The 11,500-nt window shown below is 51.7% G+C and overlaps 1 long non-coding RNA gene across 1 annotated transcript; it reads right to left on the bottom strand.

Moving 5' to 3' along the window:
* Positions 1-4,877: 4,877 nt before the first annotated feature.
* Positions 4,878-10,273, bottom strand: LOC306656740. The gene is made up of 3 exons (XR_013762625.1): positions 10,208-10,273; positions 8,418-10,138; positions 4,878-5,029 (listed from the first exon to the last, which is right to left on the bottom strand). It is a non-coding gene; the product is annotated as an uncharacterized lncRNA (long non-coding RNA).
* Between the last annotated feature and the right edge of the window lie 1,227 nt (positions 10,274-11,500).

Here is an 11,500-nt window from a genome sequence, read left to right as displayed (position 1 = left end):
TCTGTGCACCCACCGTGGGCTCCTGCCGACCCTCCTCTCTGTGCTTTGGCACCTACCGAAAGACCGTCCTCGACAAACCACGAGCTTCCCATCAAGCGCGTCTTATTTCTCACTCCATCCCCGGCAACTGGGGCAACCTGGTCATTCAGTGGAAGCCTGTGGAACTGGAGTAAGCCTAGCTGCAGGAGTGACGTCAGAGTAGCCAAGGCGGGACAGGTTGGGAAGAGGGCTTTGTGGAGGGGACACGCCCTGGAAGCCACGGGACACAGAGATGAGAATTGACTAATCCCAGGGAAGCCGAGGTAGGAACCCAGGCGGCTGACCCCAGCTCCCGTGTGCGGCCCCGAGGCAATGGCCAGCGCACGCTCTCAAGGTCAGCCACCCAGGCAGCCTTCCGAACCTCTGCATATGGCTCAATTCTATTACTTTAAAAATAGCACATTACTTCACATTTGCTTAATCTAGATCCACAAACAGCTTTTAATTGGATTTTAAGCAAAATGCAGCAGTGGTTTGAAAACCCCTGAAACCAGACCTGCAGGGTGAGCAGAGGGGGCACCTGTGCCAGCAGAGTGGAAGGTGCCCCATGGTCAACTCTGCAAGAGAGTCCTCCTCACAGTGACCCCCTGGGGCGGTTCTGTTACCAGCCAGGAACTGAGGGGCAGAGGGGAGCTGGGAGTCCCACTCTGGAGTTTACATGTGTCCTCCTCCATCCCTGACCACTTCACGGAGACCCCATGGCCCCAGATAACACCAACTGGCTGCGAGTGAGAACCTGGTGGGCGGGGTGGAGATCGCTCACGGTGAACAGCCCCAAGCACCCACGTGGAGCCTGGACCGGGTGCAGCAGGCGTGGCACCTGGACAGCCCCTCCGCGGCCTGTGTCTCCGCACCGCGGACAGACGCGGTGATCTTCCTGGCTTATTGGCACTGCTTCTGCAGGTGGGCTGGGCTGCTGCCCCCAGTCCCAGTCCTGCGTCCCACCCACCAAAGGGCCGTGGTAGCTTCTGAAGAGAGATGCAGGTTCTGTGAGGCAGCAGTGAACAGGACACCTCGTGCTTCCGCCCTGCGGGTTCCTGGGCAGCCCACCCAGCGTGTCACCGCAGGACCTGTGTTTCTGGGCGTCCTCGTCTCCGGAGCGAAATTCGCAGTGAAGCCTCTGAGGCTGTACAGCCTCCAGCGGAGGCCAGCAGGAGGCTGCTCCCTGACTCTCCACTCAACCCACGGAGCTGCTCTCTGGTTTCCCAAACAGACCAAACCAAGGCACAGCCCTCTATTTCCCCTCGATTCATCACTGCTGTACCTGAACACCAAAACTGTGGGTTTGAGGAGGCCAGGACCTGGACCAAGTGGGTCCTGCACTTGGAGCGTAGGGTCAGCCAGGCTTTTGAGGTATGGGTAAGTTTCTGGTTGATCGGAAGGTGGCGGCAGTCCTACAGAGGTAGCGGGGCAGCAGAGAGCAGAGCCACCCACCTGCAGGGACAGGGGACAACAATGCTGCACCTGGCCTTCCCGTTGGTCTGTGTCCCCTCAGCCTCTGTGGGCATCGTTGTCACACCCTCCAGCAGGGAGGGACAGCAGAAAGCCGCTCTACAGAGCCTTCACATCCCCAGGCACAACTGGAGAAGGTGGAAGGCGGCATGTGCTTAAGATCCCACTTAGAAGCACGGGAAAGATTAATGTCCCTACACACAGCGCTGTAGAAGAGCCCCAGATAACCCGACAGAAAATTGGACCTAAGAATAAGCAATGAAGGAAAGACAGACAAATAGCTATTAAGTTTAGGAAAATGTTGCCAGCAATTGAAGAAATGCACATTAAAGCAAGGAAATATTTATTCCTGCCAGATCAGAAGCCTGAGCTATTGAATAATATCTGGCATGGTGAGGCCTGAGAAACAGACACCATTGCACCTGAACATGCGGCTTGAGAGGAGCTGTCCAAAGAGCAATTTCCAATTATATATCAAAGCCTTAAGCTCCTCACCCTTTAACAGGGGAGCTCCATTTCCAGGATTTCACGGTCATGGGCTGGTAGCTCAGGGCCACAAAGGTACATCTAAGGATTTTTTAAAAAGAGATGTTGAGAGTAGGGAAAAACGTTCTTTTCATTACCTCTCCAAACTCTATAAAATCTCAAGCCCCAGAGATGGATAGATAGGAATCCAGGACTGTGTAGTGTATTTACATCTCTTTATTCTGGCTGGTGACTTTATTTAGCAAGGCAAAACATGAGTTGCGGTTTGACCTGACCTGCCTTTGACACCAGCACAACTGCGGTGTGTTTAATTTTTACAGTAAAGTTTTGGGCAAGAGAAGAGGCAAATCTTTCCAAGTGCAGAAACCATGTCTGGGTACAAATTAGACCCTGCTCATGCTGTTAGGGAGACCCCGTCTTTCAAGAAATTGCAGATGAACACTGTGGGAGAACTACCGAGCGCCACAAAATGGCTGGGTTACATTTAGAGAAAAGACCCTCGAGGAGTGGGTGAGCACGTTGGTAAAACCACCCAGCGAATTGACAGCTGCACCCTGCAGCAGGTCCAGTTTGGTGGCTAGAGGTTCCGCTGGCCAGAGAAGATGTCCCACAGCCTGCTCTGGGAACAAGGATGAGAGGGTGGCCCTTCTGCCTGGTTTCTAGTCCATAAACACCTGGAGTGAGTCACGAGTCTCTTGCTGCACAGTCAGCCTCGTGCTGGAGCAGAGGAGCTGCAGATCCTCAGGCCGGCTGCAAATGTCCACACGCAGCCGCAGCCAGAGATGGCAGTGCGTCAGTTCAGAAGCCGCCAAAGTCAGGAGAAGTCCCAACATTGCCATCAACGTGTTTGATAGACACACTGCCTTGGTATTCTGCATAGAGACAAGACTTTTCCTCTCTCTCACAATAACCATGGACTATTTACAAAATGTGGTTATATGGAGGCCAAGGGAAAACTTGATTGCACACCTCCAAGTAGAAATTAACACAGGTCGCACTATTTAACCAGTGTATTAAATCTAGAAATAGGCTGGAAACAAATAACAAAACCGACATCCCAAGAACACCGGGGCATTCAGAAAGCACTCTTTCAGATAGTTTTGAGTGAAAAAGTAGTCTACTGCCAAAGTAAATTTATGGATGATTAGAAAATAATAACAATTAGGAAACTTCAACTCAAACCTACAAATGAAAATATAAATAGAAGTTTCAAGTTCAAACCTGCAGCTTTAAAAACCTTTACAATTGGAGGAAAAATTTTTAAGAATCAGCTAAATAGTAAACCTCAGAAATTATAGAAAAATGAAAATAATCGAAAGAGGAATGAATTATGAGGAAATAAAATGTGTAGAAGTAAATAATATAGCCAGGATCTGGCTCTTTCCATAGATTAATAAGATAGAAAATATTTAGGAGGTATAACCAGAGAGTAAAGAAAGAAATGAAAACATGTATTTTGGGATTAGAAAGCAGATACTTTGTAGATATAAAATAAACGAAAAATTTCAAGGTAAAGAACATATTTGTAGCAGTAGTGTTCTTTGTAGGAAAATAAGTAAATATTCATCAGTAGGATAGGTCAATGTGTTTTATTCATCCTGTGGAATACTATGCTGCCACTTAAAAGAATAAGACAGGTCTTTGTGTACTGATGTAAGAACTCACAGCCATATTTACAGAATGCCTCAATTTGTGTAAAAAGGATGGGCTCACTGCTCTCTTTGCTCCCCTGCAAATAAAATAATCTGGAAGAATGTACCAGAAACTGATGACTCTGGAAATACGTTTGATCGTATCACACGGTGGGAACTGATCAGATGGGGGCGGAGGAAGCTGGGATATTTCTAGGGTACACACTTGTACTTTCTGTTCTTTGAAATTTGTGACTGCATTACCTACTCAGCATTTAAAATAAGTAAAATAAGATAACACTCTGAACAGAACTCGAGCTAGTAAATTCTGGGATCTCGATGTGGTTCATGTCTTTCCAGTACGTTGGCAAATCCATCGAAGAAGGGCCGAGCTTCGGCCTCCTGCCCGCCACATCTGCTCGGGGGTGGCCGGCACAGGCTGTGGCTAGGCTGCTGCTCAGCTCTGCCTTCCGGGGCACCTGCAGCCTCCACCAGCTCACTCTGCAGAGCCCCCCTGGGCTGTGGAGTCCTGCTGACGGCCTCCTCAGGGAGGACTGGACCATGGCCACATGTCAGGGGTCAAGGTCCCGCCCACGTGGCCTCGCTCTGTGGACGCCCTTGTTGGGCAGGGCCCCCTCCGCACCCTCACCCAGGGTTGGCTCTTCTCTCCCCACCACAGATGGCGTCACCAGCAAGCCTGTGCTGCCCTGAGGCTCAGCGTCTGCTCCGAGGCGCGCTCCGGCTCCTGAACCTGACCCTTCGCGCCCGACAGAGCAAGACCTGACCTTGGCATGACAGTCGCTCCCGAGAAGGGGTCACCTCGTTTCCTTACCCTGTAAGCCCTGCTCCTGCTCCAGGTGGAACGTGCTGTGCTGGCTGAGTCTTCCCTGAGGTCACCCTAGCCATTGCCAGGGCTGCCTCGGCCACACAGAAGCCGGCCCTGACAGGGCCACAGGATGCCCGTCTACCTGCCGGTGGGAAACCGATGGCCTTGATTTGCCTGTGTCCCTGTGGGTTCCAAGCTCTCAGGAAAAAAACCACAGAACTGCTGAATTTAAATTAGAAATTTCACAAAATAGATTTTCCTCTTCTTTTAATAGGATTATCCACCGAGTAGAATCGTCCGCTTAGCCGACCCAACACATCCCCCAAGGGACGGGCCCTGTAAACGTGTGCCACGTTGCAGGGGTGCGTGCTGCTTCTCATGCTGTGTTTTCTCTTTGGAATACCTGAAGCGAATCAGTCTCTCACGCGTGTCTCGGTCAGCTCAAGACAGGACCAGCCTCACGTTGCTGTCCAGGCCGTCAGTTCCCGCTGGTTGACACGGTCAGGGCTGGCAGGATGCTGGAGTGCAGGAGGAAGGTCCCGGCAGGGCCCTCGGGTGGAGCATGGAGCAGATGCCAGCCTGAGTGGCTTCCCTGCTGGCAAGTGCGTCACCTTGGTCAAGTCTGAACTCCAGGGGCACCAGGGGGGCGTGCGGTGCAATGCGGGGGACACTCAGCTCCACCACCCTCCGTGAGCCCCTAAGTCCTTTCCTGGGACAAACAGATTCATTCGTCCCCACAATATGGGTTCTGTACAAAAGTCAATGAGACCTCGGCAGGCAGCATCCCTGGATGGACGGTGGAAGCAGAGGCACAGGGTTGGGAAGAGGAGGAATTTTAAATGACGTCTGCTGGACCTTCCGTCTGCAGGTGAGGGGACTGTACCTCAGGGGGCAGGGGTTCCCTGTGAGTTTCTGAACCAAGTCTCCAAACCTCTGATCTTGTGAGCTCCATCATCTCCCTGCCTCATTCCTGAGACTTCTGGTGACATTAGTGATAACTGGCAGGTATCAAGTACGTGTTACAAGTACTAAGTATCCTGCACCAAGCACTTTCATTCATCAGCTTGCTTGATTCCACCAGCAGCGTGTGAGGTTGGTACCATTTCACAGAGGAGGGAACCTAGGCCCAGAGTTGGGAAGTTTGCCCAGGATTGTGCAGCTGTGTTGGCCGTGTTGGCTTGGAACCCCCTGGAACCCGGAAGCATCCACGACCCCATCAGACCTCCCCCCAGGAGTGTCTGTACAGCCATCAAATCCTTAGCCGTGATGGAAATCTCACTTTTTTCTCCAAACAGGTGAGAACATAGTTGGAGTTAATGTACATAGATTAATTGCCTTTAAATAATGTTTTGAAATATGTTATCATGTTATTAAATGTGTCTTCATCAAATGTTTTTCTTTTATATTGAGTCTTCCTAATTTTATGCCCCATGAAATACAGATCACACGTGCGCACACGCACACACACACACATACTTCCGCCATCACCCCTCCCTTTTTTAAGAGCATCTAACGTGTCCCTTCTCCGTCTATTTCAACTAGAATGGCCTAAGGTGAATTTTCATGGGGATCCCTTCTTACTGATCTCCCCTCATAGGTAGTTGCTATGGTTACCCTGAATTAAGCAAGACATCTGCAAGGGTGACTTTGGAATACAGAAGCTCTCCCTGACTGGGCACCCTTCTCCCTGCTGTGAGGCAACGTGTAAGGTTTCCAGGACTTCCTCTCCCCATGCAGGTTCAGGAAAGCTAGGCTGAGTATTTTAACAGGAGGGAAGTGAGGCCAAAGGTGCAGTCCAAAGTCCTGAGGGTAGAGTCTCCCACGCGTCCCTGGGACTGGTGAACTCATTCTACGTGGGCTCTTCCATGGACTGGGCCACTTGCCAGCATCAGTAAGCACCTAGGCTTGGGCTGACGTGTGGGGAGTCCCCCAGCCCCGCTCAGAAGATCCGGGAGAGGCACATTTGCAGTTTATATTTCCTTAATGACTTCAAGTGAGGACAAGGCCACAGATCATTTCTGACTCCACAGAGACAATGTTTACAGCAGCAGCAACGCATGTGGCAGAGACTTCTACGTTTTTTGAAAAAAACAATTCCCATTGATTTTCTTTAACAGGATAGAAAACAATGGCATGGAAAATGAGCATCAAATGCTGAAAGACAAACATCAAAAGGGAGGAGGATTTCTTGGATACGGAAAAATATTAACCACAAGTTAGGATCAAGATCCGATGTTTTTTTCTTTTTCTCTTATACTTAAATCACAACTGTACTGTTTAACCAATAATAGACGTATTTGGAGAAGGCCTGTTTTCAATTCCAATTCTACATGTCTTGGGAAAATTTTAGGTTTTTCCCGCAGCCACAGAGACCCTAAGTCTCATGTTCCCCTAACACACAGAGAGTCAAGGAGCAGGACCAGGTGTGAGGGGCCCTGTTCTGCCAGCGCCCCGCCGGCTCACCTTCGGGCTCCTGTGCTGGCGTGGGGACCAGTGAGCCAAGCTCACAGGGGTCGGCACTTGGCTGGCAGCTGTGGCAGCAGGAGCCCACCCTGTACACTACCTGCCTCTGCCCAGCTGCCTCTCTGGAGAGCGGGCCTCTCCCTTCAAGGAGCCCAGAGTAAAGGTGGCCTTGGGTTCACACCCGTGCTGTTGCCGCAGCGATGCAAACAACCCAAACATTTTAGGAGAGGAAAGAAGAATCCAGGGACCCTGTGCCTGCTTTGGCAGATCAACCTGACTTTCAGCTTGGGGTTTCCTTTATGTTTGAACATTTTTCCTAACATGTTGCTCAGATTTTTAAATTTGTGTATATATATATATATATATATATACACACAAATTTAAAATATATAAATGTATATATATATATGAATATATACATACATTTTATTGTGGCTGGACCTTTATTTTATTTATTTTTATGTGGTGCTGAGAATCGAACCCAGTGCCTCACAAATGCTAGGCAATCGCTCTACCACTGAGCCACAACCCCAGCCCCAGATATTTAAATTCTTATGTGATTCTCAGCTTTTGTCTTTCTGTTGAAGGTATTATTATTAACTGAGATCATTTTAAAATGTCCGCAAGCTCTCCTGTCTCTTCCTCCTTAGAGCGCTGTTACAGAAGCCCTGCTCGCCCAGGTCGGTATTAACTGGTGAACCATGGCAAGGAGACGGCCCCTCGTCTGACCTTGGAGCATGTGTTTTTGACCTCCACCGCCTGTCCTCCAGGGGGACAGTGGCTCATCTTCCTAATAGAGCATAAAATCCCACGTCCTGATTCACAGCATCTCTCCAAACCCAGTCCAGCCCTTTTAGGTAGCAAAGCTGCACCTGTGTCCTTGAGTTTGGGCCTCACGTACATGAGCAGTCCCCAAAGCCCTTGCCTGGTCAGCATCGGCGTAGGGTGTTGGTCAGGAGGACACCATTCTTGGCCTCATCGTGCCCTGCGGTGACGATGGCTGAGCCTGGAAGAAGCACCTCCCTTTGTAGCTCTTGGTCCCCCTCACAGTTGGGGACTGGACACTGAGATACGAGTTCCTTGCAGGCGATTTTCACGACAGTGTGCAAACTAAAGACAGGGATGGGGGCGTGGGGCTTTCCACTCCTCTGTCACTGGTTGCTGCTGGCATTTCCCACAAGGCTGCGTGTGGCCTGGACCCTCCCCACCTTTCTCCCATTCCCCAGCCCCTCTGTCTACTCAAGGCCCCCCAGGCCTTCCTCCTCATGCCTGAATAATCTGTCGCTTTCCTGCCCACTCACCCCTGCACTGACCTAATTAAGTTCCCTTAATTAGGACTTACACGCAGGAGATAATTAAAGCGCTCCCAGTAGTAGGCAGGGGAGACAGCAGGGCTCCTCAGACCTCCCTGGGGAGATCTCACCCCGCTCGGCCTCTGCTGTTAGTCAGGGCTGCCCCTGGCGGTGGGGTGGTGGCCAGGGGGGCTGGACAGAGTGGGTGGGAAAGAGCAGGGGCCTTACCTGGAATTCGTGCAGACCCGGGAAGTGGCCGCAGATGACCGGAGAGTCTCGTTCCCTGCTCGCCAGCCTTTGGGACAGCCTCAGCCTGCCAGAGCTGCCTCGGGCTCTGCCCTGTCTGCAGTTTGAAGAGGGGCGGGAAGGAGCGGCGTGCCGGGAGGAGAGCCGGGTGTGCAATGAGGGGCGACTGAGAAGGGCTGCCGCTCGGGGCCTCGTCCCGATTAGCTCCCTCTTGGCCTCGGAGGTGAGACGGGAAGGGATGGGGCTTTGGGAGGTGACCTGACTCCAGCCAGAGGCACCGGGCAGCGGACTGCTCCAGAGTGGTAGCCGGAAGGCCTGCTCAGCAAGGGGCATGACGAAGGCCCCGCGCTCGCACTGTGAATCTGGGCCAAAGCATCAAGTCGGTGGCAACTGTCCCCTGAACAGAGGCAGGAAACTCTTCAGTTCGAGGACCGTGGGTGCTGACTGGCGAGGGACAAGCGTGCAGGAAGGACAGCAGAGCGCACCAGCCCCATAAGGCCTCTTCTCAGAGGGACACGTTCACCTCTGCCCAGGCAGCACTAGTACAGTGACCCTGTGACCACACCCAACTCCATGGGGAGGAGCCACACTCAACTTGAGGGAAGCAGAGACCAGCGGGAAAGAGGTCAGGCACCCTGACAGAGCAACCTTTCCTCCGCCTGGGACACGCTGGCTGCTGCTCTGAGCTGCACCACCTGAAGCCTCTGGGAGTAGAGAACCAGGGGGAGACAGCTCTTACCAGTGGACCGGCCTCCCGTGTGCACAGGGCAAGGCACCCGGTGCTTCAGGGCAGCAGGTCTTTAAAAACCCAACTCAGGTGAGGCGGATGTTGAAAGAGGCCCTGGCTTTGCAAAGCTGGTGATGCGGATCAGGGACGTGTGGACGGTCCCCTCCATGATACCCCCAGGAAGCCCAGCTCCCCTGCCAAATGACCACAGAGGCAGCTACGGCACCTGCCGGGGGAAGCCGTGATTCCTGAGGTCGTTTGCAGAGCGAGGAGCAGCTGTGAGCACTGCAGGGTAAGAGCGCGGAGCCAGGAGGCCAGCTCACGAGGAGGCTGGGCTCATGAGGAGGCCGGGCTTGCGAGGATCAGGCACCAAGCATCTCTGTGGCTTCACTGCGTATTCAGTCTGGAAGGCAGCTGCTGCCAACCGTTGTTCAGAAGAGTGAGCAGGAACCTGTGACCTGCCTGTCCCCCAGGCCTGCCAGAAGCAGAGGCGTGTCACCAAGTCAGGCTGACACGTCTCGCCTTTCCCCTTAAGTGCTGTGGTGGCCAGGTGCTTCCTCATCTCTGCAGATGTGAGGGCATCACACCTGCTGAAGGGCCAAGGAAAGCATGGAGGGGAAGTGGAGGCACAGTGAGAGACTCCGGGAGAATCCGCGCCTCCTGCGACCAGTGTGAGGACTGGGCAGGGCTGGAAGCAGCCCTGAGCGCCCGCGCGGCTGGGAATCCAGTCGCGGAGTGTTTGCTGGAGTTGGTTTCGGCTCTTGGTTCTCCACCAAGCTGATGCTTCTGAAGAGCTGAGTGTCTCCCTCAGCTCTGGGCCTCCACATGCGCCCGCATGCAGGGCTGAGCGGACAGCAGAAGCCCCTGAAGTTGATTTTCTGTAGAGAAGGGGCAGCAGGCCTAAATTTTCTCCACTTAACCTCTTGGAAAATGGAAGAGTGTCCCAGGTTTCAGAAATGTCTGAGGTGCATCTGATCTACACTTGGAAGACCTGTCACCTTCCTCAGGCCCACCCTTAGCAGCGGGTCCCCCACGTGGCTGGGACTTTCCTAGGGCAGCTGCACAGATAAAGGGACTGGAACCACCTGACAAGCGGAGCTGGTAAGTCAAACATCCCCCTGAAGCACTTCCCAGGCTCTCTGTGCTCATCTTACCAGCCCGTGACCTCCTGAGCTGTGAGCGGGATAGGCCAGTTGAATTAGCTGGAACTTGGGGACAGGGTCTGTCCCTCCCTCCACTTATTTTCTTCTCTAGGCCTGGGCAGCAGAGCACAAAGCACGTGGAACCCACATGGGCAACTCTGAACAGACTTCAAACTAAATCCTTTGGTGAAGAAACTGATATATATACTCAACGGAGTTTTATTCAACCATAAGGAAAACTGCAGTTATGGCATTTGCAGGAAAATGGAAGGAACTAGAGACCATCATGTCAAATGAAATAGGTCAAACTCAGAAGCTCAGGGACCATATGTTTTCTCTCATAGGCAGAAGCTAGAGGGGGAAGAGGAAAAGGAAGGTGGGGTGGATCTCGTGAAAACCCAAGGGAGGGACCAGGGAGGAGGCAGAGCTGGGGAGTGACACTGGCCAAATTATATAGTTACAGTGTGTGCATGTGTGAACAGAAGCAGCAAATCCCGTCAAGATGCATAACTGTGATGCACCAATCAAAATGTGGAAAAAAATAAAATAAATCCTTTGAACCCAGCTGTAAGAAAGTCATTTTTGAAGCAGTTAGGGACATTTGAATATGAAGTGGATATTGGATGATATCAAGGAATAATGATTAATTATGTGAGGTGTTAATAGCATTGTATTTAAGAAAATGTCCATTGTCTGAAGAAATGCATATCAAAGGAGGTAAGAAAGAAATGATCTGTCATCCAGAATTGGCTTGAAAATATATCGGAGAAAGGGAGAAGGGGCCAGGAATGAATAGTAGTTGTTTCCTGGTGACGTTAGAGTCTGGGGTGGGCACATGGGTCATCGAAAGGTACTTGGTGATGTTTGACGATTTTCAAAATAATAACAAGCAGGCCTTCAACATCTCTACACCACAACAGAAAACACCTAAGTTTCAAGAGGAGGCAGGCACAGAGGGCCAACAACAGCGCGGCAGAGGACCTGGGGGACAATTTGGACCCTCGTAACGACCACAGGAAAGCCTTCTCCCTGGAATAAGGTACTTCATGGAACAGAGGCAGGTCTTCCAGAGGGTGGTTTTCTTTTCTTACAGAGATAAGGAAAGAAGTGTCATCTCCTAACAGAGATCTGAGGTGACGCGAGAGGAAGCATACAGTAAACCAGACGCCAACTGGCTGGGAACCAAAAAGAGAAAC

The sequence above is a fragment of the Sciurus vulgaris genome (assembly GCF_902686455.1).
Source record: "Sciurus vulgaris genome assembly, chromosome: 3".
Classification (NCBI taxonomy): Eukaryota; Metazoa; Chordata; class Mammalia; order Rodentia; family Sciuridae; genus Sciurus; species Sciurus vulgaris.
Note: the sequence above shows the minus strand (reverse complement) of the source record. Positions and strands in the feature narration are given on the sequence as shown.